The sequence below is a fragment of the Malus sylvestris genome, chromosome 3 (genome assembly GCF_916048215.2).
Source record: "Malus sylvestris chromosome 3, drMalSylv7.2, whole genome shotgun sequence".
NCBI classification, from domain to species: Eukaryota; Viridiplantae; Streptophyta; class Magnoliopsida; order Rosales; family Rosaceae; genus Malus; species Malus sylvestris.
The window spans coordinates 16,898,383-16,917,514 of NC_062262.1; the positions used below are offsets into that span (position 1 = coordinate 16,898,383).

General features: G+C 36.6%; 1 long non-coding RNA gene across 1 annotated transcript; it reads right to left on the minus strand.

Moving 5' to 3' along the window:
* Window positions 1-16,957: 16,957 nt before the first annotated feature.
* Window positions 16,958-18,744, minus strand: LOC126616143 (uncharacterized). The gene is made up of 2 exons (XR_007621036.1): window positions 18,600-18,744; window positions 16,958-17,640 (listed from the first exon to the last, which is right to left on the minus strand). It is a non-coding gene; the product is annotated as an uncharacterized LOC126616143 (long non-coding RNA).
* Between the last annotated feature and the right edge of the window lie 388 nt (window positions 18,745-19,132).

Below are 19,132 nucleotides of genomic sequence, written 5' to 3' on the forward strand. Positions count from 1 at the left end.
TTAATCACATATAGAATAAGTTTCATTCCACCACAAGAATGTCAATACTTATCATTATGGAGTCAATTACTTAAAAGCTAAATTGCTCAAATGTTTTCTTAAGTTAAACATGTTCCTTTCCTTTTTATATATTTCTTTCCGTAGTACAAAACTACTAAACGTAGCATTAAAATCATGCATTAGCTTTGTAAATACCAAATTAAATAAAAGGAACAACCAAAATTATTTTCTTCCATAGAAAACATCTCCAATATGTGCCGTACATTAGCCTTAAAAAGTTATTTTCTTCTCCCCTTATGACACATACAAATTTAGTTTAAATTCTTAAGGCATAGGAAAAACCACAAACAATAATACATATTTGAAATTCATGCTTATCAACTAAGCCACATACTTTGAATGGATTACATACCTCATGCCTTCATATGTTCACCACTTCTTTGTAAACATATATATAATCACATGACCAACCAATTCTCATATAAGAATAGATAAAAATACAAATGAGAACTGTCCCATAATTACTACAAACCTTATTCATTTGTATAATACCCTTGTTCTTGTCACTGGATGCTTTTTGTCATTCTCAGTCAATCCACAAATTATGCATCAATTTTAACAGTTAACTAGTCATGTATAATTTAAAAGGAAAACTAATGAAAAGGGCTTGAAAACTTTGAGTTTTAATGATAAGGATAAATTAAAGGGTAAAGTGAATAGTACCTGGATTGACTTTTTAGTGTAAAAATGTGGTTTTTCGTTAAAGTGAACAGTACCGGGAGCTTTTCGTTAAAGTTCCCTAATTTAAATAACTATACTGAGATAAGAAAACAAAATTGTAGACAAACCTGATTGATTAGTCATGCACATTTCGTGTGCTATTAATGGCATAAAAGTTCATTCACATCTCGTGAAAATTAGTGGAAACAACACTACAATTCACTATAGTTCAAAACTCACGCAATATTAAAAATATGTTATCTCATGCTTGAACCAAATTAGCCATACAAGCAACACTATACATGCCATTTGCTTAACAATATTAAAAATTTGGTTAAAGCAAATTAGTTACAATTTATCATATGCCACGGTCATGGAAGAAATTGTGTCACCTTACACATCTTTGAAACATATCGGTGATGCTATAGATGCAATAACAAAAATTGCCAAAATTTATGTTGACCTGCTTTCAAATATAGACATATATAAACTGTTTGTACCATACTTGACCAATCCCGAAACTACTGAGCATCGGTCAACGTTATACCATCAAGGACCCAGAAGAGTTTCCCTCCAACCAGGAGGCCAATCACAGCACGACACTTGATGACATTAGAAGCCAATCATAGCGCGACACGTGTTAAAATTAGAAGCCAATCACAACACGACACGTGTCAATACCAGAATGAAACTAGAAACTCTCTTCTATAAATAGAGATCATTCTCTCACAATATTTCCTAATGTCATTTGTACTAAATCATTCACTAGTACTCACTAAATGAGAGCTTGAATCTATGTACTTGTGTAAACCCTTCACAATTAATGAGAACTCATCTACTCCGTGGATGTAGCCAATCTGGGTGAACCACGTACATCTTGTGTTTGCTTCCCTGTCTCTATCCATTTGCATACTTATCCACACTAGTGACTGGAGCAATCTAGCAAAGGTCACAAACTTGACACTTTCTGTTGTACCAAAGTCCCCACTGATTTTGTGCATCAACAACCTCTGATGATCAAGTAAAATCTGACCATCAGATTCCTGCAGCTAGTCAAGCTTCCTTTTCATGTTTGTAGCATAGTCATGTGCGAGCCTGTGCAACTGTTTATTCTCATGCTTGAGCCCTCTGATCTCCTATTTGAGACTTATCACTTCAGCCACCAATGATTCAATTTGGCGGGTTCGAGCAAATAGGCGTTGGGCCATATTAGACACAGAACATGCACACTAAACACTGAGAGCCAGAAAATCCTTAACAACCAACTCATCAGACCGTTTAGAAAATAGTCTGTTATCTTTGGGAGTGGGAAGGTTCCTAGCCACCACTGCAGCGGTCATATCATTCTTCATCACATAGTCCCCAACGGTAAAAGGACCAGTAGGGGATAAGAAGGATGAGCGCCATATGTTGTCTTGAGAAGGCATGGCTGGCTCTTCACCAAAGTTCAAGTCAAAACGACGGTCGGATGGGCCAGACATTCTCAGAAATGATGAAGGAGAAATAAGGTGCAATAAATCTCTGAAGTACAAAAATAAGGGGAAAATTCCTACAAGCAATAACTCTCTGAACATACTTCTTGCACACTATTGGTGCCCCTATAAAACAAAGGGCAACAGGGTTGTTGGTTCAAAAAAGAGGCACCACTCTCTAGATTTCAAGAAGTAGATTTTCCTGAGTAAAATATGTCAACAATCCCCACACGCAACATCAGCTCCTGGGGTACCACAAATAACTTTGCCAAAGATCTCTGACAAAGTTTAGACACATAAATTTTGAAGGTTCAGCTACCCTACCATTACCCATAATGGTAAAGGAAGAGCACCACTGCTTGATAACTGGAAAGTCCCTGTGTGTCTCAACCTCCGTGCTCCATGTCAAAGCAGACTAGCAAAAATATCCAACCTTTACTCACATCAAGAAAACACTCCCAACAGGATTACTTGCTCAAAAATCGAAGAGGCACCGCTATTCGACTCTTGAGAGCCAGACTCACAACAGGATTGTTTTCTAAAAAATCGAAGAGGCATCGCTATTTGAATCTCGAGAGCCAGACTCCCAACAGGATTGCTTTCTCAAAAATTGAAGAGGCACCATTCTCCGAATCTCGAGAGCCAGGTCCCTGACAGGATTGCTTGTTCGAAAATTGAAGAGGCACCGCTCGTTGAACTTCAAGAGCTAGATTTCCTTGGATAAAGCTTATCTGCAATCTTCACACGCAACATCAGCTTTCCAAATACCACAGACCACTTTTTCAAAGTGCTCTGACAAAGTTAAAACATGTGAATCTTGCAATTCCCACTACGTTGCTATGATCAAGAAGGGTAAAGGAACAACATTACTACTTGCTGTTAGGACAATTCCTATATATGTCGACCTTCATCCTCCACAGCCAGGCAAACCTGCAAATAAAAAAAATGCTCAAATTTTCTTCACATCTGAGAGGGCACTCTCAACAAAGTCTCTCGAAATACTCAGCTTATTTTCCCCCCGATAATACCTCTGCAAACAAGCCACACTAGAGCCAGAGTATCTCATATCATCAGGGTTAAAAGCAAGAGTATCCTATATCATGCTTTTTCCCTGTCTTTTCCTTTGGCGTTGTTCTTACCTGCAAGACAAGGAGAAATAGAGCAATCAGTCAGCACTTGGAATCAAGTTTCCAGTCAGGAACTGACTGCCTGGAACCCCTTGCCTGATTATTTACCTGGCATTGCTCTCGAGTACTTATCTTCAACATCTTATGCTTCCAAAAAAGAAACCACATCTGCCCGAGGAATAGATAGGGCAAGTGAGAAGGATACAAGGAAGCATGTGGAGACAAGCGTAACAGAACACGTGCTGTTTCATCTATTACTTTGTCAATAGAAAAAGTATCCCATATCATCAAGGTTGAACGCACTCTTGATTTGATGGACTTGTTTTGACCCTCAAATTCTTGAGTCGGCCTTATACTATGGAGGAAACCAGAAAACCCTCCAGCCTAGTTCAAGAATAAGCCTGTGGAAAGTTACTTCTTCAAAAGCAAAAGTATATCATATCATCTCTTCTCCATTTGCTTCTCCTTATCCTTGTTGCTGTTTACAACACAAGGAGAAGGAGAACAATCAACCGGAAGCCGAAGTCAAACCTCTGATCCAGGTTGCTTGCTTGGAAGTTTGATTGCTCACCTTGTCTGTTACCTCATTCGGCAAATCTCCTAGCTTGGCGACTTGAGAGACTCCTACTATAGGGTTTGTATCGCACTTAACCAAGCCCGAAACTACAAGTAAGCTTCAAGTGAAATTGATACATTACCTTGTGCATCTTCATTGGTTAAAGATACCACCCCTGGATGGAGGAAAAGTACTTCTAGAAAAGATGTCACATCTACATATGAGACAGATAAGGTAAGTGAATATGATACCACACTTTGGTACTTAGAAGTTTCGTGATTACTCAATGGCTTGGATCTTGCAAGTCCCCAACCGAGGAGCTTCCCTTACTCGGGAACTTAGGGGAGCACTGTTTGTACCATACTTGACCAATCCCGAAACTACTGAGCACCGGTCAACGTTATACCATCAAGGACCCAAAAGAGTTTCCCTCCAACCAGGAGGCCAATCACAGCGCGACACGTGTCGACATCAAAAGTCAATCATAGCGCGACACGTGTCAATGTCAGAATGAAACTAGAAACTCCCTTCTATAAATAGAGATCATTCTCTCACAATATTTCCTAATGTCATTTGTACCAAATCATTCACTAGTACTCACAAAAGAAGAGCTTGAACCTATGTACTTGTGTATACCCTTCACAATTAATGAGAACTCCTCTACTCCGTGGACGTAGCCAATCTGGGTGAACCACGTACATCTTGTGTTTGCTTCCCTGTCTCTATCCATTAGCATACTTATCCACACTAGTGACCGGAGCAATCTAGCGAAGGTCACAAACTTGACACTTTCTGTTGTATCAAAGTCCCCACTGATTTTGTGCATCAACATAAACTTAGCATATGCATTCCTGCAACACAACTTTAACATATGTTATCACAATCATAGGTACAACATATCCCAATAGTATTGATAAATTATAGAATATGACTAATTCTGTCTCCTACAATCAGTAAGATGTCATGACATGGTTGGATTTTGTGGGAACAATATAACACTTCATGACTCCAACATAACCATTCCTTATATAATTTATCGTGAAGACCAAAAGGAAAGATCATACCAGAATTTCATGTACCGATGTAATACGAACCTCTTCATTGGGCTTGTTCGACTGAGGGATCTTAAGAAATTCTCCAATGCAAGGTTAGAACAAATGTAAATACATACACATGCTATGCAAACTGTAGATACATAATTGGCTTAAGAAAATTATGTATACTTGCTTGATCAAACAATTGCTGGCACTTATGCAATTGTTTCTTGTCACATTAACGTATCACCCGTAGCAATTCATATAGAATACAATTCATGGAAAATAATATTAGTTCTTATTCAATAAGCATATGCCCATTTAGATACGTATTGCCACAATATATAAAAATTGGATCCATAATCATGACATACTTAACCGATATATCAATGTATGTACATGCTCTAGAATAATTAGCACATCACTCGTGCACTTATATCTTTATCTTATAAGCAATTTAAGCTTTCAGGGATCAACCCAAATATATATCAACCAAAATACCATAAACCATTATGGAAATCAAAGTCAATGAAACAAACCATTTTGCTTTGGTAGATGACTTCGTTCTGCTTGCTAATTGGAGGGACCTCTTCAGTAAGGTCAGAACAAATATAGCATGCTTACAAAATTGAGATCATCAGTGTGCACATGGTAAATCAATTCAACCAAAACACTAGCATGAAGATTGAAATAGAACAAAACTGTTATTCTTCTCAGTGCCATGGTTTCCACTGTAAAATACATAATATAAAACCACGCCTTACATATTCTTTACGTTCCTATATGATTATAGGATTCCAATTCCTATATGGTTTTTAAATTTCATGCTTCAATTCCATAATTTAATTCATGCTTAATCAAAAACGCCTCTAAGCGTAGTCCAATTTCCAATTGGCAAGCAAAGCTATGTGGTTATATGTAATACACCACATACAATATTATGGATTCGTGCTATAATCAGGCAACTTGTCTTGCTGATAATAATCAGGGTATCAATTAGCATAGTTCTTAATAAATTTCCCTTGACTGCAACCATAATATTAGCGAAAAATATTCTTGATTAAAACTGAATAATTATGCAACCTGATCATAATCAACAATTGAACTTATTCAAATAGCATGGTGATGTTGCCGAGTATATGCAATGACAATTTGGATTAAACACGCAGTTCAAGAGAATATTATATAATCCAACATTAAACCTAATAGGTTTTTAATTATATAACCAGTGGCTCTGATACCAATTGTTAGCCTTATAAGGTTATACAATTAAAACACAAACGAATGAGTAACTAACCTGATTCCAACGGCGGCCATGGAAATTGAACACAAAAGTAGTAAGGCACGCCAACACCAGGATCTTCTTTAAACTCCTAGCCGGATACAACTACTCTATGAGAAGCATTATGTTGTGTTCTAGGGCTTATAGGGACTCGTGTTTTATATGGGCTAAAAGCTAGGGTTTCCATCCATAAAGGAAACCTGAACTTTACTTTCTTAGCCTCCAAGTCAAGTATCATAATCATATTCAATTAAGGATTCCATCAATCCTATTTCCAATATAAGACATCTTATATAGGATTGATATCTTTAAGAGATCAAATCACAATCAACATTATTCTCCAATATTACATTCTTATTACATGTAGTAGACCACTTAAAGGTCGATTTATATTGGATAAATCTAACACACCACCCATCGTGGTAGTAGTTATGTCACGATGAAGAGAGTTTGCAACCAACTCATCCTCTTGATTTTGTGCGTTAGTGATTTCCCTTTAGGTGTTTCATATTGTAAGTCCATTAATAATATATCCATTAAGTTTTCTCAATATATAAATGACATGGTTTTGTTACAACTCACATTATCGGAAAAACCTGACATCAAATGGCTCAAATGGCAAAGAAAGGTCACACAAGAAATGGCGATTGGCACCTAGTGAATGTGTAGCTTTATGCTTTGGTTAGTTGTCTATTATGGAGTACAACTTTGAGTATGTAAATCCGGATATAGCGCCACTCCTAAAGGCCAGATGGACGAGATAAAGAAATAAAGATGCCTTATTTGAAGGCATGTAACTATTCATGAATCATGAAAAGTTGCAACTCTTCATTGTTTAGAGAAATACATATTTCGACCAAAAGACACCACTTTTAATTTTCATTCAATAAATTTAATATTATAATAATAAAATTAAATTGCCAACAAATCATTGGTCAAGAATACAACGAACTCAAACATTATTTTCTATTCCAAATTCTAACTTCCAAGTCTCATTACTTCACACCACTAACTCTAATATTTTATTATATTTATATGACATAAAATTAATCTTTAACATTTCATTAAAAAAAAAACCTTAACATTAAACCTTCACTTTTTGTTTTTAGAACAAACGATTTCATTTACACTAAGAGAGTGAGAAAGTGGGGTAAACCTCACAATAGACTAGCAATAATGTGATTCAAATTCGCTTTTGGTCTCACTTACAAGTAAAGAACAATATCATTAGAACGTAGTACTAAGTGACATTAAACCTTCACTTTTAAATGCGTGAGTAATGCAAAGTCAAATGAAACGTCTATGAGATGTCATCAGGGATATAATCAACCCAAGGTGGGTGCCTTGTCAAAACCTCGTTAGGTAGCAAAAACCCAGTGGGAAAAATGCTCCTAATCGTAGGGAAAAAGAGTATATTAAGATCAAGCAAGTATACTTCAGGATACTCCCCTGAGTTTGACACAATTCCAAAGAGAGCTAACAATGTTACAACTCAGAAAGTTTATGCATACCAATTCCTTGAACAAGATTCTGAAACGTCACCTTTTGCAGTGATTTGGTGAAGAGGTCAGCCAGATTGTCTTATGAACAGATTTGCGTGACTTCAATCTTATGATGCTCTTGTTGTTGATGTGAGAGGAAGAACTTTGGTGCTATGTGCTTGGTGTTGTCTCCTTTGATGTAACCCTTTTTGAGTTGTTCGATGCATGATGCACTGTCTTCATAGATCATTGTCGGGACGTCAATGACGGGGTAAAGATCGCATGAGCTTCGAATATGGCCCATAACTGCTCTCAGACAGAAGCATTCCCAAGTAGCTTCGTGTAGGGCGAGAATTTCAGCATGGTTAGACGAAGTGGCAACTAAGGTCTGTTTAGTTGACCTTTGTTGCTAAAATTAGATTAATCGAAATCAACCCAATTAAGTCCAAATTTTAATGCTCACAAGTGCACAAATTGTTGTATAATATAGTAGGCAAGCACAAGATCGTTCCAACTAAGATTGAATGTAATTCTAACTATCTAACTAATTTAAGTTTCACTTGAATTGGAATAGAAAAATTGATGATTTGAATAAGAATTTTGAAATGGTGATTGTAAATAAAATGAAATGAACTTAGCTAAGTGATGACAACAACAAAGTAAACAAATTATAATTCAATTGTGAAAAGCACTAGAGCATCCGATTCACCATAACCAATCCTACTTAATTCCAACAGTTAATTATTAACGAATAAACATCCAACTTGACGGTCTAGTTCCTCTAATTCATATAGTATCCATGGCATCTAGATTACTACATATAATATGTGCTAATAATCTATGGCATCTAGACTACTAAACACACACAAGTTCATTAATAATTTGGGAACTAACTAAAAGACCGCATGAAACCTAGTGTATGGCATCTACAACAAGGAATTCATGGTACCATTTGCAAGACGCTAAAACCAAATTAATAACATGGCATATGCGTTAACTCGCATCACATGCACTCGATTCAAACCCAAGTGGTAGCTAATCACAAGAATTAAAATCAAGTTCATAAGCACAACAAAATGATACTCAGGGAATGCAAATTCATAAATAATTCAACTGAAATATTAAGCAATCATGGTTAGGCTACATCATAGCCCTAGCAAAATGAAATTAATTCCAAAACATAATCGAAAGTGGTACTAAATCCTTAAGAAATAAGAAGAAATTTAGTTTAGAAAAAGCTTGAAAAATCCCTTGCTTTGTTGCACCTCTCGTCTGCCTTCTTCCCTTACTCCCTGTTTTTTTTTTTTCTTGCCTCTTCCAATCATGACCAGGTTGCCTCTTTGATTCCTCCAATCAGCTGTTTCTTTTTTGTAACCGTCGAGACCTTAACGCCCATTTATTGATTAAAAAAATAGCAGATAAGAAGCGGAAAAGAATTGAATTCTTCACCAGCCACTTCGTACACTCAAGCACCCACGTTGCCTCTTTTCACTCTCCGCTTGATTGGTAACTGATATTTCATCATCCAATTCCACTTCCAATAAATCTTGAACTAGCCAAACTGCCCACTGCAAGTGAAAGGAATGGGCAGCCAAAATGTGAAAACTGAATATGCCCACACCATTCGTCCACCGATAACCCACAAACAAGAGATTGAAATAGAAATTCGGTGTGTCGGTTCTGATCTACTCATTTCATTCTCTCTTCCTCTTCTGACATGGTGTGTCGGTTGTAAGTCTAGGAAAATGAGATAAAATAATGCAAATTCTTCTTTCTTTTGTGGGTTCGAGTTCAAGAAAAACCAGCCTGGTAGTCACGTGCATAAATTTGTTGCACTAATAGGTTGACAAGTCAACTTCCTTTGCTTGCAAAAGGATAGAAATGCTGCTCCTTGTTGGACAAAAGGGCAAACCTGGATAACAAGTTTAGCTTTTTAATAATTCCCAAGATTAAATTGGAGCCTAACAAGTCTTTTGTGTGAGCCAATTATACAATGGTTACTTTTTTAAACAAAAGATAAAAGAAAGCAAGCCAGTTATATTGCAATTCAGTCATTTCTTTTCCCTAGCCATAATGGTACAAAGACATGTAAATTCTTTCATTTAAATCCAACAGATCATAGGAAAAATGCAATTTGTCGGGCAAAATAAGTAGTATAATTTGTGCTCACCAAATACCCCCAAACTTAAAATTTGCTAGTCCCCGAGCAAAGAAAGAAAAACATGAAAAAGTAAAAGCATGGAAAATGTTAGTTTCCCCCTATGCAACCCTCAAAGAAATCTAGTCAAGATTTCAGAATAATCAAGAATTTTCGTAAGCACAAAGCAAGTGAATCAAGCATATTTCAAATGTTAGCCGAAACCTTTCAATCATCCTTAAGTTGTAGTGCGTGTAATAGCCATGCCAATGCAATTCCAAGCTTCTTAAATCATCATATGCAAACAAATGACCTTCTCACAAGACATACACTCATTCACACACATTTCTGGGTTATGTATTTCACTCTAATGATCTCATTAAAACATGATGTCATATGCTTGCTTATCAACCTAACTTGGAATCAATTTCAAGTAATTCCTTGGATCAAAAGGTCTTTTGTCGGGTTGTAATGGGGCTAAAGGTGATAGGCTAATGAAAGAAAAGATGAGGAATTCAAAAAGTGTGAGAAAGTATACCGTAGAGGTCTTCCAACATCAACAACACAACCTAAAGCACCAACTTCTTCCCCATCACAAATTCAACTGGGAAGTTACATTTTACATCATAATCTAACACTTCCAGGATAAACACTTTCATACTCCTCACTTATGATAACAGTGAATATACAAAACACATTTCCACATCTGAGCATTTATTCAATTTTTTTTTACACCAATGAATGAACTCATACTACCCCCACAGAAATATCGAGCAACCGGCAGATTTTTTGTAGCAGTTTCTGGCTATTAATGATGCTCAAATACACAAAGCTACAACACCCCTTGTTTTCGTATTTCAATGTAGTCACACTCTCCATCCAGTTCTTCTATGTAAACAAAATCCCAATTGCACGACCTCTGTATTTTTCAAAACAATAAAGGATTGGTATGTGCATAAGAGCTCAACTCCAATATTGGAGAATGGTAGGGAGATATGGCTAACAAAGAAAAGGCTCAATTTAAGGCTCAAAGGGCTGCTAGGATAAAATTAACATATAAGGTAGGCATGAAAGGCTCAAACGATCCAAAAATTGCCTATATCCTTTCCAAGTTATTACAGGAATTGATGAATGAATTGAGAGGTATAAAGCAAGTTCTAGAGATACTTGTAAAAAAGAAATCAAAGGCACAAGAATAAATGTGATTGATGCATGGTTGTTCAATCATATTAGGCTCAAAAGCTCACAAGGGTTGCATTAGATTGCTAAATTTACATATGAAGCGCCAAGTCATGCTCTAGTTTCACATCAACAAGGCTATGTGCATTCGTGTTTCAAGGATGATCCAATGTGTACAAAGCTAACAAAGGAATGAGGAGTTTCACCTACAACATGCTTACTACTTTCTCAATCACCATCGTTTGAATTCAATCCAATCATATCGTTGAGTTGGGAAACTAACAAAAATCTAAAACAAAACAATGATTTTTGGATTTTCAGAATTTTTTTTTTTATTTTTTTTTGAAAATTTTTTGATGTTTAGGTTTTTTTTTTTTTTTTTTTTTTTAGTACTAAGGATAAAACTAAAAAAAAAAACTTCCAGTGCAACGCATCAGGAAACAAACATAAAACATAACTAAATGAAGCAACATAAATACAAAGCGTCAGTTCTTGTTCAATTCATAATTTTCTTTTCATACCCCCCAACTTAAATTGGACATTGTCCCCATTGTTTAAAAACATAAGAACTAAAGAAAAACAAAGACACTTCCCTGGTTTATGCACCAAATGGTAGCCATTGTGTTCCAACTCTTAAATGCAATTTCCAAAAAAATCACCACCGCAAACTTTGATGTTTCAGTCCTAACTTGTGTTGGATGACAGCAACATGAACCTACAAAAACAAAGAGTAAAAGGAAAGAATGAGTAGCCGAGCAAGAGAGAAAGCAAAATTCAAAACTAAATAAAATGATAGAAAATAAAAGGAAACAGAGGAAAAATAAAAGGAAAATTTGGGTTGCCTCCCAAAAGTGCTAAATTTAGAGTCTTTAGCCAGACTATAGTGTTGCTCAGGCTCGATCAAATAAAGGGATGTCAATCTTCATTGCATCGAAGTTGACTTCCAAATAAGGCTTCAATCGTTCATCGTGAACCTTGAATGCATTCCCGGTCTCCAGATTTTGCACTTCAACTGTACCATGAGGAAAGACTTGTAATACTAGAAATGGGCCATACCAACGTGAACGAAGCTTTCCAGGAAAAAGCTTCAATCTAGAATTGTACATAAACATTTTTTGACCAACATAGAACTCTTTTTGCAGGATGTTTTTATCATGCCAACGCTTGGTTCTTTCCTTGTAAATTCGAGCATTCTCATAAGCCTCGTTTCTCAACTCCTCAAGCTCATCTAATTGAAAAGCCTTTTCTGTCCAGCAGCTTGAATTTCGAAATTAAGCTTCTTGATTGCCCAATAAGCCTTGTGCTCAAGTTCAATTGGCAAGTGACAAGCTTTCCTAAAAACCAATATGTATGGAGACATCCCAATGGGCATTTTGTAAGCTGTTCTGTACACCCATGGAGCATCATCTAAACGAAGAGACCAATCTTTTCGTGATGTATTCACCAACTTCTCCATAATTCGCTTAATTTCTCTATTTTACACCTCCACTTGGCCACTAGTTTGAGGATGGTATGGAGTAGCGACCTTATGAGTGCTATTATACTTTTCCAAAAGAGCTTTAAACTGCTTGTTACAAAAATGAGAACCTCCATCATTGATAATTGCTCTTGGTGTTCCAAACTGAGTGAAAATGTTGGCCTTGAGAAACCGTAGAACAATTCTAGCATCATTGGTTGGTGTGGCAATGGGTTCCACCCATTTGGAAACATAGTCGATAGCCACCAGAATGTATTTGTGTTGATATGATGAAGGAAAAAGCCCCATAGAGTCTATGCCCCATACATCAAAAAGCTCAATTATCAAGATGTTGTTCAACAACATCTGATTTCTATGAGAGATATTACCAAGCCTTTGACATCGATCACAAGCAACAACAAATCCATGAGAATCCTTGAACAAGGTTGTCCAAAAGAATCCAGATTGCAGAACTTTGGCAATGGTTCAAAACACTTTGCTGCTCATCTTCGGGAACACACCTACGAATGATTTAATCTGGACAATGCTTAAAAATAATGCTTCACTATAGAGAAGAATTTCTTCATTTGTTGAGAATTCAAATCCTTCGGAACCACCCCATTAGCCAAGTAATTTACAAAGTTAGCAAACCAAGGGACCACACCACGTTGGACAGCAAACAATTGTTCATCAGGAAAAGTTTAAGTGAATGGAACAATGACATCAACATCTTCTTCTTGCACTATCCTGGATAAATGGTCTGCCACCACATTTTCAGACCCTCTTTTATCTCAAATCTCGAGATCAAATTCTTGGAGAAGAAGTAACCATCTAATCAACCTTGGCTTTGCATCTTTTTGGATATAAGATATTTCAAGGCAGCATGGTTAGTGTACACAATGACCTTTGAACAAATAAGATAGGACAAAAACTTGTCAAGTGCAAATACTACAGCTAACAACTTTTTTTTTCAGTGGTTGAATAGTTCAACTAGGCATCATTTAGAGTGCAACTAGCATAGTAAATAATATGCGGTAATTTTTCTTTTTGTTGTCCCAAAACTACTCCCACAACATAGTCACTTGCATCACACATCAACTCAAATGGAAGACTCCAATCAGGTGCTGTAATAATAGGAGCTGATGTGAGAAGCTTCTTCAAAGTGTTAAAACTAGACAAATACTCTAAATTGAACTCAAATGTGACATCTTTTTGCAGTAGGTTGCTAAGAGGCTTGGCTATTTTGGAGAAGTCTTTAATAAATCGCCGGTAGAACCCTGCATGGCCAAGGAAACTTTGAAATCTTTTAACTGATGTAGGTGCTATAAGCTTTTCAATAAGCTCAGTTTTTGCTCGATCAACCTCAATGCCCATGCTAGAAATTTGATGCCCCAATACAATGTCCTCTTGCACCATGAAATGACATTTTTCCCATTTTAACACTAAGTTCGTCTCTTAACACCGTTTCAGCATAAGAGTCAAATTATGAAGACAATCATCAAAGGAAGATCCAAAGACAGAAAAATCATCCATGAAGACTTAGATAAATCTTTCAATCAAGTCAGAATAAATACTCATCATACACCTTTGAAAAGTGGCAGGTGTGTTGCAAAGTCCGAAAAGCATTCTTCGATAAGCAAACATCCCAAATGGACAAGTGAACGTCATTTTCTCCTGATCTTTCAGCGCGATGGCAATCTCGTTATATCCAGAATAGCCATCTAAGAAATAGTAGTGTTAATGGCCTACAAGTCTCTCCAACATCTGATCAATGAATAGCATAGGGAAATGATCCTTGCGTGTGTCATTGTTTAGCTTCCGGTAATTTGTGCAAACTTGCTAATCTATTTTCGGTCTTATGGGCACTAACTCATTGTTGTCATTTTTAACCATAGTGATTCCTTTCTTCTTTGGAACTACTTGAACCGGACTTACCCATTTACTATTGGATATTCGAAAGATAACTCCCATGTCTAAAAGCTTAAGAACTTATGCTCGGACAACTTCCTTCATAAGTGGGTTGAGTCTCGTTTGTGCCTCAATGATAGGCTTGCTTCCTTTTTAAGAAGAATTCGATGCATACATAAGGTTGGGCTAATGCCTTTGATGTCAGTTATAGTCCATCCCAATGTTGTAAAGTAATTTTTCTCTTTGAGAAAAGTTAACTTGGTTGCAATAATCAATGGAAATGACTCAAAAGCACCTAAAAATGCATACCTCATATGGGTAGGCAATTGTTTCAAGTCTACCTTCGGTGCAACTTTAACAGATGGATAAATTTTCACCGGGGCAGGTCCCAAAGCTTCGTAATGGTGTCTCCAATGCAGATTGTGTGGAAGGGCAGAATTGAGAATATTGACAATTTTAATAACTTCTTCCACTTCAACTCTGGGCATGTATGAATGAATTACACAAGCTTCGAGATGTTCAGTTGGATGTTCTGCTCGGAACTGCTCGCTCACAATCTGATTCAAGATATCAATACTAAAACATTCTTCCTGCTCTCTTGGATGCTTAATAGCTTCAAAACTTTGAACACCACTTATTTGTCTTCAACTCGCAAATTAAGCAAACCACTTTTGACATCAATCAATGTACCGGCAGTAGCTAAGAATGGACGACCAAGTATAATTGGAATCTCTCTATCTTCTTCTATATCAAGAATCAAGAAATCCGCAGGTAAGATTAACTGATCAACTCAAACCAACACATCTTCGACAATGCGTCGTGGATAAGTGATAGATTGATCCGCTAGTTATATAGACAACAATAGTAGATTGCATCTCGCCCAAACCTAGCTGTTTAAAAATTGAATTTGGCGTCAAGTTAATACTAGCACCAAGATCACATAAAGCATTTTCAAAAGAAGATTTTCCAATTGTGCAAGGAATCGTAAAACTCCTTGGATCGGTCAACTTCAGTGGCAACTTCTTTTGTAAAATATCGCTACACTCTTCTGAAAGCATTACTTTTTCGTGCTCCAAAAGCCTCCTCTTGCTCTTGCATGCATCCTTTAAGAACTTTGCATAACTGGGAATTTGTTTCACTTCATCAAGTAGAGGTATGTTAATGTTCACTTTTTTAAATAACTCTAAAATATGAGAAAACTTTTGGTCTTTCTTAGCCTTATGAAATCGCTGAGGATATGGAATGGGTGCAACATTGGCCTACTCCAAAATTTAATCGCCTAGATGTGTAGAATTTGATGTATCAGAAACAATATTAGGCACTAGAGTGGCTAAATTCATAAAACTCTCATTTTGTGCTTTGGTGACAACATTCTCAGACATTTCAACCAACGTCCCATTTTCTTCACCATTTGTCTCTACAGTTCTCCCACTTCTGAGTGTAATAGCCTTTAATTGCTCCATATTCCTTGGATTAATCTTAGTTTGACTGAGAAACTTACCCTTTTCCCTCTCAACCATTGCATGTGCAATCTGCCCAACTTGATCCTCTAGCTTGCGAATAGATGCTTGCTGATTTTGTAGAGAAGTTTGAGTTGCTTGCATGAAATTATTGGTGTTTTGAGCGAGAGTGTTGGTAGTTTGAGCCAATTAAGCCATCATATCTTCCATTGAACTTTTCTTGGCTTCATTGTTCTGGAACGGTGGAGGTGGGTTCATTTGATTTTGTTGATTATTCTTCCAAGAAAAATTGGGATGATGATGCCAACCAGGATTATACTTGTTAAAGAATGGATTAAACTGTTGGCGATTGAACTTTCCAATTTGATTGGCTTGTTCTTCAATGAACTCCGGAAATGAACCCTTCATAGGACAATCCATACTAGAATGTGGACCTGCACAAATTTCAGACATATTAGAAACCATTTTTGATTGATTAGAAGACATTAAAGCATCAAATTTCTTATTTAAGTAGAAATTTGGACAAGCATAGCCGTAAATGCATCAATCTCATGTATGCTAGCTTTCTTTGGTTGTTCTCTTTATTCACCCCAATTTTGAGAATTGGCAGCCAAGCTATTGAAAAGTGTAAATGCCTTGTCAACAATTTTAGCCATTATAGCACCCCCATTGGCAGCATCTATCATTCGCTTATTGTCAGTGCTCAAACCTTGATAGAAAGACTGAAGTTGCAACCATTCTGGCAAACTATGATGTGGACATTTTAGTAACAAGTCTTTGAATCTCTCCCAACTCTCATAGAAAGTAGTAAGAAATAGAGAGGGAAGAAAAATGTAAGATTTATGGGTTGGGGCATCTGGTTATTGTAGTAGTTGTTGTTGTAGTATCTGAAAGAGAGAGAGAGAGAGAGAGAGAGGAATTCAGACTTTTGTGTCAAAGCATGGCTGGAAACTAGTTTGTTGGGTTCTTGACTTTGAGTTCTTCCAGATTCCATAAAACTTGAAAGCATTAAAATTTTTGGAATAAAGATAAAAGACCTTTGAAATTTGCACTGCATTGCACGCTCAAGACTTTGGAGTCTCCCAAGGAGTATTAAAGTTGTTGGAGAAAAAAAAAGGGATTTCATTCTTTTATAAAAAAAAATATAAATAATAAATATTTATATTTTTTATTAAAAATGGAAACGAGGCGGGTTCGGGTATGGATTCAGAGTGGATACCCCCATAATCATAACCGAACTTGAAACCGACCAATTTACCCAACGGTTACCCATAACCGTAAAAAACCCGAAATTTGATCCTCGAAACCGAACTGTTCGGATCAGTTACCTGTGGGGATCGGGTTTGACGGATTAAATTGCCATCTCTAATTCCAAGTAGTTATCGAATTCGGTGGAAGTGAATGGAGCCAATTCTTCGCCTTATCTTTTAGGGAAAATGGGAACATGTGTAATCTGATAGCCTCACTTGGCACATGATGAATCTTGAGAGTGTCATATGTCTCGAGGAACTCATTGATATGCAAGTGAGGATCTTCAGTAGTCGAGCCATAAAATGATGGCATCATTTGAATGAAAGACAACTTCAATTCGAAGTTATTGGCAGCAACTTCCGGTCGAACGATGCATGATGGTGAGGTTGTCACAGTAGGAGTGGAATACTCCATCAACATTCGGTTCTTGTGCGGATTAGGGAGAGCCATTTCATCAGTCGGTTCTTGCTTAGTTTGCTCTCTTTGTAGGTGATGGAAAATCCTTTCAATCTCTGGATCAAATGGTACAAGCTCTATACTCCGAGAACGGCAACCGTGCATGAACTTCAAAACATACCTAAAAGCAAAAGAAAACAAAAACAAAAATTAAAATCACACAAATAACAATAAAAATAAGTTAGAAATAGAACTAACTCAATCTTCGTCGACGGCGCCAAAAACTTGTTGCTAAAATTAGATTAATCGACATCAACCCAATTAAGTCCAAATTTTAATGCTCGCAAGTGTACGAATCGTAGTATAATATAGTAGGCAAGATCATTCCAACTAAGATTGAATGTAATTCTAACTATCTAACTAAATTTAAGTTTCACTTGAATTGGAATAGAAAAATTGATGATTTGAATAAGAATTTAAAATGTTTATTGTAAATAAAATGAAATGAACTTAGCTAAGTGATGACAACGACAAAGTAAACAAATTATAATTCAATTGTGTAAAACACTGGAGCATCCGATTCAGCATAATCAATCCTACCTAATTCCAACAGTTAATTATTAACGAATAAAATTCCAACTTGACGTCTAGTTCCTCTAATTCATATAGTATCCATGGCATCTAGATTACTACGTATACTCATATGTGCTAATAATCTATGGCATCTAGACTACTAAACACACACAAGTTCATTAATAATTTGGGAACTAACTAAAAGACTGCATGAAACCTAGTGTATGGCATCTACAAGGAATTCATGGTACCATTTGCAAGATGTTAAAACCGAATTAACAAAATGGCATATGTGTTAACTCGCATCACGTACACTCAATTCAAACCCAAGTGGTAGCTAATCACAAGAATTAAAATCAAGTTCATAAGCACAACCAAAAGGTACTCAAGGGAATGCAAATTCATAAATAATTAAACTAAAATATTAAGCAATCTGGTTAGGCTACATCGTAGCCCTAGCAAAGTGAAATTAGTTCCAAAACATAATCAATATTGGTACTAAATCCTTAAGAAATAAGAAGAAAATTTAGTTTAGAAAAAGCCTGAAAAATCCCCTGCTTGCCGCACCTCTCGTCTGCCTTCTTCCCTTACTCCTTGTTTTTTTTTTCTTGCCTCTTCCAATCATGGCCAGGCTGCCTCTTTGATTCCTCCAATCAGCCGTTTCTTTTTCGTAACCTTCGAGACCTTAACGCCCATTTATTGATCAAAAATAGCAGATAAAAAGCAGAAAAGAATTGAATTCTTCACCAACCACTTCGTACACTCAAGCACCCATGTTGCCTCTTTCACTCTCCGCTTGATTGGTAATTGATATTTCATCTTCCAATTCCACTTCCAACAAATCTTGAAGTAACCAAACTGCCCACTACAAAAATATGAAAACTGAATATGCCCATACCATTCGTCCACCGTTAACCCACAAATAAGAGATTGAAACAGAAATTCGATGTGTCGGTTGTGATCTACTCATTTCATTCTCTCTTTCTCTGCTGCCATGGTGTGTCAGTTGTGAGTCTAGGAAAATGAGATAAAACAATGCAAATTCTTCTTTCTTTTGTGGGTTCGAGTTCAAGAAAAACTAGCCTGGTAGTCACGTGCCC